The sequence below is a fragment of the Polypterus senegalus genome, chromosome 4 (genome assembly GCF_016835505.1).
Source record: "Polypterus senegalus isolate Bchr_013 chromosome 4, ASM1683550v1, whole genome shotgun sequence".
Taxonomy (NCBI): Eukaryota; Metazoa; Chordata; class Cladistia; order Polypteriformes; family Polypteridae; genus Polypterus; species Polypterus senegalus.
This window is the reverse complement of record NC_053157.1, coordinates 59339219-59354277: the sequence shown is the minus strand read 5'-3', so window position 1 is coordinate 59354277 and position 15059 is coordinate 59339219. Positions and strand designations below refer to the sequence as shown.

General features: G+C 36.6%; 1 protein-coding gene across 1 annotated transcript in view; it reads right to left on the bottom strand.

Annotated features, from left to right (window-relative positions):
* LOC120527377 (AN1-type zinc finger protein 5-like) overlaps positions 1-7558 on the bottom strand; it is a 50710-nt gene extending 43152 nt beyond the window's left edge. The window contains exon 1 of the mRNA XM_039750725.1: positions 7391-7558. The gene's annotated coding sequence lies outside the window, so the exon portion shown is untranslated. The remainder of the gene's footprint in view (positions 1-7390) is intronic.
* Positions 7559-15059: the final 7501 nt, after the last annotated feature.

Sequence of the window (15059 nt, the reverse complement as noted above, 5' to 3'; positions counted from 1 at the left end):
TTCTTAAGAAAATTTTATGGTTGCAGAGAGCTACTCTAGCCAAAATACTACATTAGGCATGAACTTCCATTACATTGGCATCCAGTCCACTTTATTTACAATTGCTGCATGACAAAGGGATGTACATGGTAGATCTGCTACCTCATGAAACCAATGTTCTGGGTTCAAAACCTGTACCCATTTGTTGTGCATGTATAGTTTCCACATTTTCTCCCTGTCTGCTTAGGTTTTTCTGTAGATATTCATTTATCCCTGACACATTTCCAAAGACATTCAGGTCAGATTCACTTAGGATTCCAACTATGTTTTCTGCTTTGCTCCTAAAGCTGCTGGAATAGGCTCTGGCATGACCCTGGACTAGGAGGGTTTGAGAAGTTACATTAATTAGTTGTTTATAAACCAATATTTAAATTACTAGCCAATCACTCTTAAAAAATGCCCACAATAATTCTTATGCTTCAGTGACTGAGATGGCAAAAAAACTTGGGTGGATATTCAAAATAACAAGAAAAAAAAACTATGAAAAAAGTAGTCTTCATGATAAAATGATCTCCTTCAGTGAGTATGGAAACAAATGGGAAAAATATTAAATAGGCAGGGAAAATAGTCCTATCATAGAAGAAAATGTATTATTCTTGAAACATTTCTTCTTTGCTTTATTTTCATCTGTACTTATTTTTAACATAACAGATTTCTTCTTTTCTTTACTTTTATTTGTCCTCTGGGGTTCAAAGCAGAACAAGCATGAACACAAACTTCCCATTAAGATAAAATACTGGTTTTATGCCAGATCTTAATGCTGTAACCCAATACCACATCCCACATCACCACATGGCTTTTCTGAACTGCTGTTAACATTTTCTGCAGGCTAGCTGAAATGGAGTAAGTGTTTGAATAATCAGTTTTAACTTTTCAATATTTCAGCAAATTACATTAACAAAAAAAAAATACCTTCATTGATATACAATCAGGTCAACAGATTCCTTAGTCACCTTGAAAAATACAGATTCTATATCACAAAAGCAAACACATTTTTCAACAGTATCATGGGCAAACCTATCAGCTGAGGAAAACTATGTAAAGTTATTTTTCTTTACAAACATTGTACAAATAATATTTCAGTAAAAGTAACTTTGGGCCATTATTCTGTAAATGTCTGTGTCTCACCATAATACAATCTAGTAGAGCTTAGTAAATGGAGTGATGATCACATACCATCCTCTTCAGCAGGAACCATGATTGCATAACATGACTTGAGGAAAACCCTGAATCCTGATTATCTGAACGTTTAGCAAAAAATGGAGCTTAAAACATGAATGACACATGTACTAATTCTTTCCTAGAAGCTAATTATTTCACTTAATATCAACTCTTTTAGTATAAAAGAATTTAAACAACATACTGAAAAATTAAGTTTCCCAGGTTTACAAGTTTTAAATGTTGATGTTTTAGTATTAAATCACTAAAGCTCGTCCAGATGGATAAAACTGCTCACATTTATCTCAAAAAACCAAAAGGTCTATTGTCTAATATTTGTTAGTACTCTCCTAAATTATCATGCATCAAGCCTTCAAGAGACAAAAACATTTGTCCTTGTCTATATTATCATTGAAATTCATACCTATGCCATCCACATCTGAAAACAGCATTCAGTAGCTCCTTGGTAAACATAACTTGCACCAATAATGTGTACTGTCACTTTAGAAGTGCAGACAGTGGAGGGAAAAAACAAACATACTAAAAAACAGTAATATGGCCGGAGAAAGTTTTTATTTGGTTAAAATAAACTTTAAATATGTTTATGATTTATGCCAGAGATGTCAAACACAGATCCTGGAAGGCCACAGTAGCTGCAGGGTTTTGACCTAGGCACTTTCCTCATTAGAAAGCAATTACTGCTGCTAACAAAACATACTTCTTTTGTTCTTAATTTTAACTGACTTGATTTTTAAGACTCAAAGCCCTTAACAAGCTGCTAAATAACAAAATGGGAAGTGGATACTCTCAAACCCAGTTCTTGATGGGACACTGCTTGCATACCAACCAAATTCTTAATTAAATGTCGAGCCATGTTGTTAATGAAACACCATGTTTAATTCTGCAGCTTGTTAGTGTTCTCATTCTGTTATACCAGACATTTCCAAATCTGTTAATTTTCTTTTTCTTAGATCACCATCAAAATGTTTTGTGAACCACAGCAGTTTAGTATTTCTCAAATCTTCACCATTTTCTTTTCAAATATTGTACTAGAACACATATAGTATGATGGAGGCACAGTTGCAATTGGATTGGTCTTTTTTTGGCTTGCTTTGTATCTCAACAGTTATTGTTGGGATACTGGTTAAGGAAAAAATAAACAACTGAGGGTAATGAATCTTAAAAAGATAGTCAATTAAAATTAAGACAAAGGAAGCCCAATCCATGAGCAGCAGTAACAGATTAGGAATTGGAAAAGCGGATGGAACTAAAACTTGTAGCAACTGCAACCCTGCAGGATCTGAGTTTTTGACATCATTGATCCATGCATTCGTAATTTAAATGAAAATTTTCCAAAAAGCAATCAGCTGTTACATTAGCATATGAAATACCAAAAAAGCAGTCACTTTTAAAGCTCTAGCTCCTAAATCCTATACGCTCCTGTCACATCCGGCTTGTAACTTGTTTTCATAACCTTATTGTATTTTACTGAATGACAACTCTGAATGAAGGGATCTGAAATCACAAACAAGCTAAAATGACAGGATATCCTCCATTTTGCTCAAAGCTGATGAGTTTAATATATATATACAAATATATATATATGAATTTATTTATTTACTAATAACAACAAATTTACTTAGTAAGTTTGTACTGGCTTATCGGCAAGCCTGTATTAGACTTAGTGTCTTAAGTAAATATATGGCTGAGTGCAAATAACAAATGTTTATTACACAATCTGCAATTAATTACCAATGACACTGAAAACATCAATGAGATAATGGTAGAAAACATAATTTGGAGAAAATGATTTGAAAACAATGATGGTGCAAATTTCCTTACAAGAGACATGATCATCCACAGAACCAGGCTTGCATATGTATAATCCAATTTTACTAACATTTGAGTGCAACCAATGTTACCCAGATGTGGTAACCTTAAAATCAGGCTCAAATCTCTGCACTTTGTTTTGGGGGATAATTCATTAATCTTTTAGTCTACGCTGTTTGGACAATGTTTGCAGTATATCCTATCTATTGCCAGTGAACAGCTTTAAAAAACTTGCAGAATATTTCAGTCTCAATTAAGCACTAATTATACATCAAGGTGTAAAGTCTTAAAACACTTTGGTAGTGAAAATGTTCTGCACCACAAAAATGAACATTTGTACCAAACAGACAGTAAGCAGTCTGCAATTTACTTACTGTCAGTCATTATCCAACACAGATATCATAACACAGGGTCACGGGTGTCTGCTGGAGCCAATCCCAGCCAACATAGGGAGCAAGGCAGGAACAAATCCCAGGCTAACAGTCATAATTAATGCAAATACAATCAAATTAATAACAGCCTATTATCTAACAATGCATTTGTAATGTGTAATGAATTATAAAATAACAAAAAAATCTACTACAAGGCAAAAAAAAAAAATGTATAAAAAGCAACTACAAAAAAGGCTGTATAAATTATAAAGAAACATAAAATGATTAGCTCCAAAACACCTAAAAATGTCGAAAGCTACAGCAGTGATGACACTTAATTTAAACCTGCATATCTGCAAGAACTCAACACCAAAATCTAGCCAAAGCAAGTAATGTACAGAGACATGTTACACCTTAGCACAAATCATTTTGTTATTTTATGAGAATGCTGTCTCAGTCTGCTAGACAGATTAAATATTGTAAAATCAATGTATGCAAACTTACTTGCCATTGACTTTAAATGCTACATTAACAAAAAACTGACTGAAGACTTCTATGATCAAGGTGGCTGGTAGTTGGATTTCACAATGTAGGTTTTGTCTCATCCTTTGGTTTAAATCCCCACATCTGAAAAATGTGCCAATTAGCCCAACTGACTATACTAAACTTGCCCAGTATAGGCAAGAGTGGGTCCTTGAAAGAGTGTTGCCCTGTAATATACAAAACACAGAAGTCTAGGACTGGTTCCTGCCTTGCACTCAACTCTGCTGAGACAGATACTGGCTTGCTGTGATGCTGAGCTGGATTAAACAGGTGCAGAAAATATATAGAAAAGTTTATGGTATTACATAGTTAAACTGAGTCCCCCGTGTAAACTAATAAACAACTGAATTCTGCTCTCACAATCAAGAAAACAATTCAAAATATGAAGTTACTTAGTACACAAAAAGGTTACCTGATTTCTGTGAAGGAAAGATTAAAAGAAAAAATGGATTCATGATGCCAACCAAAGGTGAAATTGTAAAGCAATGACCCACAAAACAACTTTTGTGTTATGCACTGATCTGACACTAAATGGGCTTTTTTTTACATTTCTAATAAATTGATCTTTCATAATCTAACAACGGTGGCTAAATGTATCTATAAACAACATTTTAAAACTTCAAAAAATGATTAATTCATAATCGCTAGAAAAAAACACAACGCGCAAATTATAACTGATCAACTGCATTTAAAGATTTACTTTGAATGCAATTCCAGTCACATTTCTCTAAGCCTCCCTTTAAAATGTGAAGTTCCATCTCCTTAAGTGATTAAAAAAGATGTTGAATTACTTTCACTGAAAAATCAGAATAACAGATCTTTGCTACAATGTGCAAAAGAAACTGCATGAATTCACTTTTCACCCACATATAATCTGACTATACGAGGTCAACTCTGTAAGAAGAGAAACCACTTTGTGTCGTCATACCAAATGTCTTTCATTTTTCACACATACCGGATTCCCTTTGTTTTCATGTGGATTTCGTTTTAATATCACAATAGGTGCTTAACAAAAAATACTTCCTTCAGCTAAATGCATAACAGCCTCGTGTCCGCCCGCCACACCGCTGCTTCTGCCGCTCAGTCAGCAGCTGGGGGACTGCGTCACATGGCCGCGGAGCTTCGCCGGTCACGTGGCCTGCTCGGGCAAGTCCTCCGCCTGTCACAAGGCTGCAATGTGACCGACTGACGCTCTCATCCGGAGTCTCGGATGTGTTGCGTGAAACCTCATCAAAAAAGGAGCTCTGAAATCACTTGCTATTTTTATCTCGCCTGGCTACCATATATACGAGCCATTGCCTGAAAGAGCCCTTAACACGTTACGAATCTATACATGCATGGAAATTATTGTCACCCGTTTGTCCTTGTCCATTCTTTTATGTATATATGCCAGCTATTTCGATCGGAGTTAACGCGTTAATTATAGAGACAGGATAACAGTTTTAGAGCAAGAGAAAAAAACACTTATCCAGTGTCCCAAACTAATAAATGGCCAAGAATCGCATCGCTATGTGATTTTTTTCTAGACATGATTGAGGAAATACAAATGTATCATTTACTTCTTATTCAACATCACAACAACAAGGATAAACAATATAACTTTTTTTGTTTGTATTGGCCGTTATGTATAAAAAGGTACTTTTTCTACATGATTGAGGAAATACAAATGTATCATTTACTACTTATTCAACATCACAACAACAAGGATAAACAATATAACTTTTTTTGTTTGTATTGGCCGTTATGTATAAAAAGGTACTTTTTCTAATAGTGTTTCTACGAGATGACGTGTGCAGGCAATGTGCTTATAACGCTCAAGTTTACTTCAGCCCCCTACGTCTGACTCACCCACAGCATGATCTATGCATGCCAATGTTCTTTCTAACTACAGAAATACAGACATCATTTCTTTCTGGCAATGGTGACTTAAAGATCTCCCTCAATGCGCACATAGGCTTAACAGTTACGTATATGTGGATTGTTTCATTTTAGCTCATCGTTTTTCTTTAAAAGAATTGATGAAACTAAGAAAATCCCAATACAATAATCAGAAATCTGCGTTATTTCTCTTCATAAATAATTGATGAACGTTGATGCCAGAGTCAAATGGCAGGGGACGGCGGTTAAAGTTTAAAGTGTAAAAAAATTAACCGGACTAAGAAAGGATAGAGGCCCATCAATATCTAAATCCAAGTGACTTGTGTCAGACGATTCTCTAATTCTTTATGTTTTCTTAAGTGCAATCAGCACGAAGTCATCCCAGGTTTTGATCTGTTTGGCCCGAGGAAGGTGTGTGTATAAAAGTGGGTGAGTATGCGAGCTGAACATCCATTTTAAAAGTCCCTATTTTTTTCTATCTACATTAAAAACCGAACCAACGTGTGCCTACACAATTATATTCGACAAGCAAAGCTTTTGTGTTACAGTGGGATATGCTAGTGTATCAATAATAATCAGATAATTAGGATGCAACCGTAAGATTAAAGATAATAAAATTAGGTTGTAACAACGTATAATACTAGTAATAATAAAGTGACGTAGTGTGACGATACCAAACCAGTTCGCTAGAATAAGCTTCAGATAAGGGGAGGCCGCATTTTGTCAAGCCTCTCCTTCAAAATCACTGAGTCATGCATCCAGGCGGCTGTACACTCCGCTGCTCGTACTACTAAAACGTCAAATATGAATAAAATCAAACGGATAAGGTATTTTTTGGTCTTTCAAAGCTTCAATTTCAACGCACATCATCCCTAATTCATTTCTCTGAATTTGTGGTGTTCCTTTCTAAACGGTGGTGAAAACGGGGCGGGCGGGGGTCTTGGTCGCTTTGTCTTGAGCTGTATGTTCTTTGTTTCTTCGCCTCTTCCTGTTTTGACAGGACACAGCAAAACGATTCGGGAAAGCCACCGTTAACACGAGGCATGACCTTCTGCCGGGATCGAGGTCGCCCGAAATCGACGGATTCTCTTGTCAGATTTTGGTTTTGTAATAGCTCATGGGCTGATCGGCCAGCAAGGAAAACTGTGACTCTTTGTTAAAACATACATAAGCAAACAACAAATCTCTCCCATGAGTTCTCCTATCCCAGCAACTGATAACTCTCAAAATAAGTATTCGCCTTAATACAAAACTATCAGCCTGGAAATACCGCGCGGTCATTTAAAACAATTAGATCGAATCGATTATGATTGTTTCCCCATTTTTCTGGTGGTTTGCAAAACAACCGAAATGAATCCTCTTAAAAATACAGCAATCCATGGTCAGTTTTACTTCTGAAAAAAAGCAGGAAGATATAATCCGTCGTTTCCCCCTTTTTGTTACGAAGAATATTTTTATACAGTCTGATTTGAACGTTCCTCTCTTCTTTTCGTTTATAGTCCACGCTTTCATAAATCACGATCAAACAATAGGGTAACAAAAATCGTTTTCCCGCTACGTCTTCATCTTACCTGTTAAATTAAAGATGATGTAATAATAACTGATAGATTTAATTTCCTTGGAGAGTTTGAAAATGGATGATTGTCTCCTTTTTTATTTTTGTATCCTCCTCTGCTCCACTTCAATGTACCCAACACCTCTTCTCCCCAGCCTCTGGTTGCTATAATATTAATTCAACGTCTGTTTGTTTCCTTCTTTAGTAAGGGGCGTGGCGTCTGCGTCACCGAAACCGTATGCACTTTTCTGATTGGATGATGACGCTGACTAAACAGGAGCTGCTGCTCGACTACTGTCCATCCAGCAGATCTCAGACGCGTTGCTCTCCTTCGGGGAAAAAGACGGTACACCCTGTACACCGAGACTAAGCAATCGTTGGATTGAGAAATTGTAGGTCAGGTGATGACATCATGAAGTCAAACTGAGTTGATAAATAAGTGTCGGGTTTCACTCAGCACGACAAGGACCAAACTAATATAAGGAGTCACGCGTGGGTTGCGAAATAACCGTCGACTCATCATTTTTACTATTAAGCACTTGCGAAGTAGTTCTTCAAATCTAATTGTCTGTTTCAGTGCATTACAACTGCTTGTATTTTGTTTGTAAGGAGCATTTATTAATATACTGTATAGCTTTTCACGATTATACAATAGCTCTGCGGATTGTGCGAATAGTGTTTAACTCACTTTGCACCCAACCACATGGTCGCCATGGAACGAATTTCGACAGTTCGAGGAACCAATCATTCTTGGATGGGCTGCCAGGCATCTCAGCACCTACTATGCCACATTGGGCCAGTTTATTGATGCCATTTTACTAACATGGTTTGAGAGTACGAACGAAATTTACAGATGGTGCCTGTACTTGGATTTTATATTAGGATTTAAGAGATTTAAAGAAACATCCCTAACAAGACAGAATACGTGTTTAAATGAGAGGGAGGTCAGTGGAATGGTGAGGATGCAGGGAGTAGAGTTGGCGAAGGTGGATTTGTTTAAATACTTGGGATCAACAGTACAGAGTAATGGAGATTGTGGAACAGAGGTGAAAAACAGAGTGCAGGCAGGGAGGAATGGGTGGAGAAGAGTGTCAGGAGTAATTTGTGACAGAGGGGTATCAGCAAGAGTGAAAGGGAAGGTCTACAGGACGGTAGTGAGACCAGCTATGTTATATGGGTTGGAGACGGTGGCACTGACCAGAAAGCAGGAGACGGAGCTGGAGGTAGCAGAGTTAAAGATGCTAAGATTTGCACTGGGTGTGACGAGGATGGATAGGATTAGAAATGAGTACATTAGAGGGTCAGCTCAAGTTGGACGGCTGGGAGACAAAGTCAGAGAGACGAGATTCAATTGGTTTGGACATGTGCAGAGGAGAGATGCTGGGTATATTGGGTATATTGGGAGAAGGATGCTAAGGATAGAGTTGCCAGGGAAGAGGAAAAGAGGAAGGCCTAAGCGAAGGTTTATGGATGTGGTGAGAGAGGACATGCAGGTGATGAGTGTAACAGAACAAGATGCAAAGGACAGAAAGATGTGGAAAAAGATGATCCGCTGTGGCAACCCCTAACGGGAGCAGCCGAAAGAAGAAGAAGAAAGAAACATCCCTAACTACTGCACCATATTGACACTTAAAGCAGTTATTACAGTTAATGACTGGGGTCCTTTTGACATTTAAACCCACGTGAAAATGGTATGCATATTTTTGAAAACAAAAGCATCCCATAGTATAGCCTATCCCAAATTGTGCTCTTTGAACCTTATAGTATTAGTGTTGGTCTCACACACAAATCACTAACAGAAAAAGAAAGAGTAATATATGCTGTTTGGACCTCATTTACACCTCCGCTTTTAAAATGTGAAGTCTTCATTTTTATGTTTTAGATAAAGCATCTAAAATGCAATTTATATGATTTAATCCTGAATAATTAATTGAAAAAATCATGGTGATTAGGGCTAATTCTATTTACCTCATAGATGCACTATACTGGAGGTGAACCCATGCAAAAAATGTTCATATTAGTTTAACTAGCAATTTGGAACTTGTATGCAAGTGTAAGCATGGGTGTGTATGTGAGTGAACTTCTTGATGGACTAGGGCACCATTCTTTGTTAGTTGCTGCCTTGTATTCGATGGATGGTATCCCCAGTGACCCTGGATTTTGGATTTAGCAATGCTGAGAATGTATATAGTGTTATGAATATTTAAAGAAATTAGCCAAAAAAGATAAGACGTTTATTATTTATTTATTAAATAGGTCATGCATATTTAACAGTAATTCAATGATAGCAATGTATTTTTAATTCAGTAAGAAATGACAAATTGTCTAGCAGCTACAGTATAACAATAATCAGACTTTTTATTATTATTACTTAGCATCTTATACATACTTTCAAAATTCTTCCCTATGAAACTTTAAACTACTTCAAATTCCCCTAGTGTCTTGCATAAACAGTCTGTATAGGTTTTGAAACAACATTTCTATTGGATTTACATTTGAACTTTGTTTGTTGCCATTCCAACTCAAAAAAGTAGATTTCTATATATTTGATGTTAGGATCATTGTCATATTGGAGGACCCATGTTGAGCCCAGTTAAAACTCACAAAGAGATAACATGACATCATCCTTCCAGGACATTTGGTAAGACTCCAGAGTCCAAAATAATAATAATAATAATAATAATAATAATAATACATCTCACCATTATATAAAAAAATCAATCAATATAAAGTCAATCCTAGCACCAAGAAATGATAAAGTCAAATGAATTAACACCAAAAATGCAGATCGTTTACATAGCAAATTGGTTAAGTGCATATCAATAGACTATGCTGAAACAGTTGGTGGTGAATGTGCGGAACATGAAAACATCAACTTACAATATCTGAAGAATATCTACAACCGTTAACAACGTCCGGTCTTCCAACGCACAAAAAACTGTAGAAAGAAGGATTGTATCCAAGAAGGGGAATGTAGTAAATCTTCCGTGGTAAACATTAGACAACAAAGGAGATCTTGATATGCCATTCGTATTAAAAAAATGTTAACAGTTTCCCATTATTATAGATTTTGCAAAGACAATTAACAAATCTCAGAGCCAAACATTCGAAAAAGTAAAATTATTTAATAGAGAGAAAGAAACGAAATTCAATCACAGGCAGTTATACGTCGCGTTGTCAAGATGAAAGTCCAAACAGAGAATCAAAATTAAATGCAATATTGACAAAAATGAAATTCAAAAAATTGTTTTTACTGAAGTTTTACAGTAAAAGTGTCAGTTTAAAAAGTATTTGCTTGTTAATTTCAAAGCCAAATAGAGCGAAATTGTATTACTTAATGAATAACTCTAACACAACATCAAACATAATTTACTTTCAAATTATTATGTTTTACTATTTTTTAATATGGTTAATTACTCACTGTAATGTAAAATAGTTCTATTGTGCATACAGTATGTAACAATTCCCATGAAATTAAAAATCTGTTTAAATTGTACATCCACATCCCAATGCGTGAGCGGCAGAACCATAGTGCAGGCCTGGGGTTTGGCGAGCGAAGCGAACAGGGGGCAAGGCCCCCTAGTTTTATTTATATTGAACCTTTCTCAACGTGCTTCACAGAAATTCAGAAAGAACAACAGGACATATACAACATTAGATACAAATAATACCTTCATGAAACACTAAATAAAGTTAAAATACAGGTTATATGAAGCACTGAAATAGAATAATAGGTAATAAAATAGAATAAAATACAAAACACTACAAGAAAAACCTGAACAAATAACATTTTGTGGTATAAACACAAATCTTCCTGGGCATCTAGACAGGGTGGGTAAACTGAAAGAAGGATCAGTAGGTCAGGGTAAGTTGTCAAAATCATTGGACCTTATTGGACAGACAGGAGCATAGTGGTGGAAGAGGTTACTGGTTTAATATGGCGTATAAGACCATTCAAATCTTTATAGGTTATTAATAGAATTTTATACTGTATCCTGTAAGACTCAGGGACCCAGTGAAGACAGAGCAAGATGAGTGTTATGTGCTCTCTATTCTGGGTCAGTGTAAGAACTCTTGCAGAAGGGTTCTAAACCAACTGGACTGAACTGTGAAAACAGATTAGAAGGGGCACCTGCCACTAGTGTGTTACAGTAGTTGATGCGGGATGTGATAAAAGCATAGACAATTTTCTCGGCATTAGAAAAGGAAAGGAATGAGTGAACGTGGTATACATTGTGGCAGTGCAAGTAAGAAAATTTCTTTATGTGATAAATTTATGTAAAATAGAAAAGGTAGAAATTAAAAATAACACCAAGATTACCTAGCAGAAGAACAGGGGGTGATGACATCATCACCAAGGATGATTGAGGAAGAGCTTTTGTTTTATTTCAACACTGAGCTTTAGCTCCAATTAGCATGACTTCGCTTTTGTTACTGTTTAATTTTAAAGAGTTATATTCCATCCTAGTTATAATTTAAACTGAGGCAAGTTGTGAGCTAAGAAATCCATGATGAACATTCATTTTTAACATTGAAATGGATCTGAGTAACCACCAGGGCCGCCTTAACAGCATTATAGGCCCCCGAGCAAAGCAGTGCACTGGGGCCCCTACCTAGATAACCATTCAGCAAGTCACAACATACATAGATTAGCACTGCCAAGTGTGTCCATGCGTTAAGACGGCCCTGGTATCCGCCACATATAAATGATAACCAAGTCCAATGCTACAAATAAAATGGCCAAGAGGAAGCATGTAGATACAGAAGATCATAGGGTCCACGACAGAACCTTGCAGAACTCCTTGTGTGACTGGCACTAAGCGGGACCTGCTGTTGCAAAGACTGTTGCAAACTGTTGTCTATCAGTTAAAAAGGACTTAAAGCACTGAAGGGCACTGCCAGAGATACACAGAAAGTTATCCATTCTTGATAGTAGATTATCATGTTTGACAGTACCAAATGCTACACTAAGGTCTAACAGAATTAATATGTTGGTTCACTTAGAGGCTGCAGCAATAGAAAATCATTAGCTACTTAAAGCAGAGCAGTTTCACAGCCATGCTGTGCTCTGAAACTGGGCTGAAAGGGTCCCATCAACCCATTACAAGTTAAGTAACTGATGAGTTGGCTGGCCTCAGCACACTTCAGAATTTTAGATGGAAAAGGTATGTGAGAGATGGGCCAAATTTTATTGAGACTGTCAGTATCAAGACCAGACTTTTTAATGGAGGGGTTACATATGCTATTTTTATTTTAATACACAGCACAGAGACAGTGAAAAGAAAAGTATTTATTTTTGTCGTAACAGTCAGAATTATAGTATGAAGGCAGGATTTGAGAAGTGTGGTGGGGATGAGGTCTAGTACACAAATACTAGTAGGAAGTAGGTCTTATCTTACAGGCCAGATATTTAATAAATTTAAATGAAACTGGTGAAAAATTGGAAAAGTAGTGGACAGAGAAGGTTCCCTTAGGGACAACAAATTGTACAGATCTGCCAACCAGAAAGCAGCCCCAGAATATGATACTGCCATACTTGACCGTGTTGCTGAATTAATTTTGTTAGCAGCAGTGTTTGGATTTCTCTAAATTTGTCCCAAAACCAAACGTAATTGACCACTTTGGGAATCAACTTTGCATGCCTACTGTGTACCAAGTCCCAAATATGCTTCCTGGGAGACTTCCCTAATAATGCTGAGGAGCAGTCACCAAATAAAGTTTCTCAAGAGGTAAAACAATGGGATGAAGCCTAGCCTATGGCGTTTCCCTGTAGAAACTGACAATCTGTACTAATACTGTATAAGAAAAAGAAAATACAATTAGAAAGAATATAACCCTTGCCATATAGATGAACACTCATAGCCATATTCCATAATGATTCACTGCTCAATATTGTCACTTGGCAGTACCTGTTTGCATGTGGATCTGAATAGGATCCATCCAGAACCGCTTTCTAGCAGGCACAATAAAAGAAACAATAGTTGGTAAAAGTTCACTTTGTCAAATGTTGTTTGAAAAATTATTTAATCTATAAATTAACATGCCAGAAATTGTCCAGAGCCAAATGCTATGACAGTCACTCTATTGTTTAGTCAGTATAAAACATCATTATAAATAGGAAACCAAATGATGCTGCACTGAAACATCAGCAGTAACCAAGAAAAGAAAATAATTAAGCAGGGTTCCTGTTCTGAAGAGATGTGTATCAAATTTTGTATTTATTTCTGTATGTATTTGTTCTATGGTAGCACAAAAGGATTTAGGGAATTTTTCAGGATCTGATATTGTGTCAGGTGTGGCTCTTATACCAGCGATCCTGTCTCATGCCAGATACTTTATTCTGAATACAAAAGTGCAGAAGCACTCTGGTTTTGAAAAAAAAAATAGAGTGTAGGATAAATAAAAGGAACTGGTTGCTTTGTATTTTATCTTTTATTAATGTGAAGTGTCTGCAGTCTGTCAACACATGAATACAGGAAGCACAGTGATATGGCTGCTGCCTCCCTTTTCATACATCTCTTACCACTTTTGGAAGAATCTCAGAGGTGCTGTTATTATGAAAGTGGTAGAAACCTTAATTCAAGACAGCATACAAGGTCATACACTAAAATCATTTACAGGTATTTTTTACTATTGGAGCATTAGGCAGGTTAAATTGGTTGTTGAGTGTTACACATTGGTAAAGAAGAAGCTAGTGAACCAGCAGCTTTGGGTTTTAAAGTGCAATGTCTTAGTTACTACATCACACTAACTATGCTGGAGGCATACAGTTAGGTCCATAAATATTTGGACAGAGACAACTTTTTTCTAATTTTGGTTCTGTACAATACCACAATGAATTTTAACTGAAACAACTCAGATGCAGTTGAAGTGCAGACTTTCAGCTTTAATTCAGTGGGTTGAACAAAAAGATTGCATAAAAATGTGAGGGAACTAAAGCATTTTTAACACAATCCCTTTATTTCAGGGCTCAAAAGTAATTGGACAAATTAAATAACTGGAAATAAAATGTTCATTTCTAATACTTGGTTGAAAACCCTTTGCTGGCAATGACAGCCTGAAGTCTTGAACTCATGGACATCACCAGATGCTGGGTTTCCTACTTTTTAATGCTCTGCCAAGCCTTTACTGCAGTGGCTTTCAGTTGCTGTTTATTTGTGGGCCTTTCTGTCTGAAGTTTAGTCTTCAACAAGTGAAATGCATGCTCAGTTGGGTTAAGGTCAGGTGACTGACTTGGCCATTCAAGAATTTTCCACTTCTTTGCTTTAATTAACTCCTGGGTTGCTTTGGCTGTATGTTTTGGGTCATTGTCCATCTGTATCATGAAACGCTGCCCAATCAGTTTGACTGCATTTAGCTGGATTTGAGCAGATAGTATGTCTGTGAACACCTCAGAATTCATTCGGCTGCTTCTGTCCTGTGTCACATCATCAATAAACAATAGTGCCCCAGTGCCACTGGCAGCCATGCACGCCCAAGCCATCACTCTGTTTCCACCGTGTTTTACAGATGACGTGGTATGCTTTGGATAATGAACTGCTCCACACATTCTCCATACTTTTTTCTTGCCATCATTCTGGTAGAGTTTGATCTTGGTTTCATCTGTCCAAAGAATGTTTTTTCCAGAACTGTGCTGGCTTTTTTAGATGTTCTTTAGCAAAGTCCAATCTAGCGTTTCTATTCTT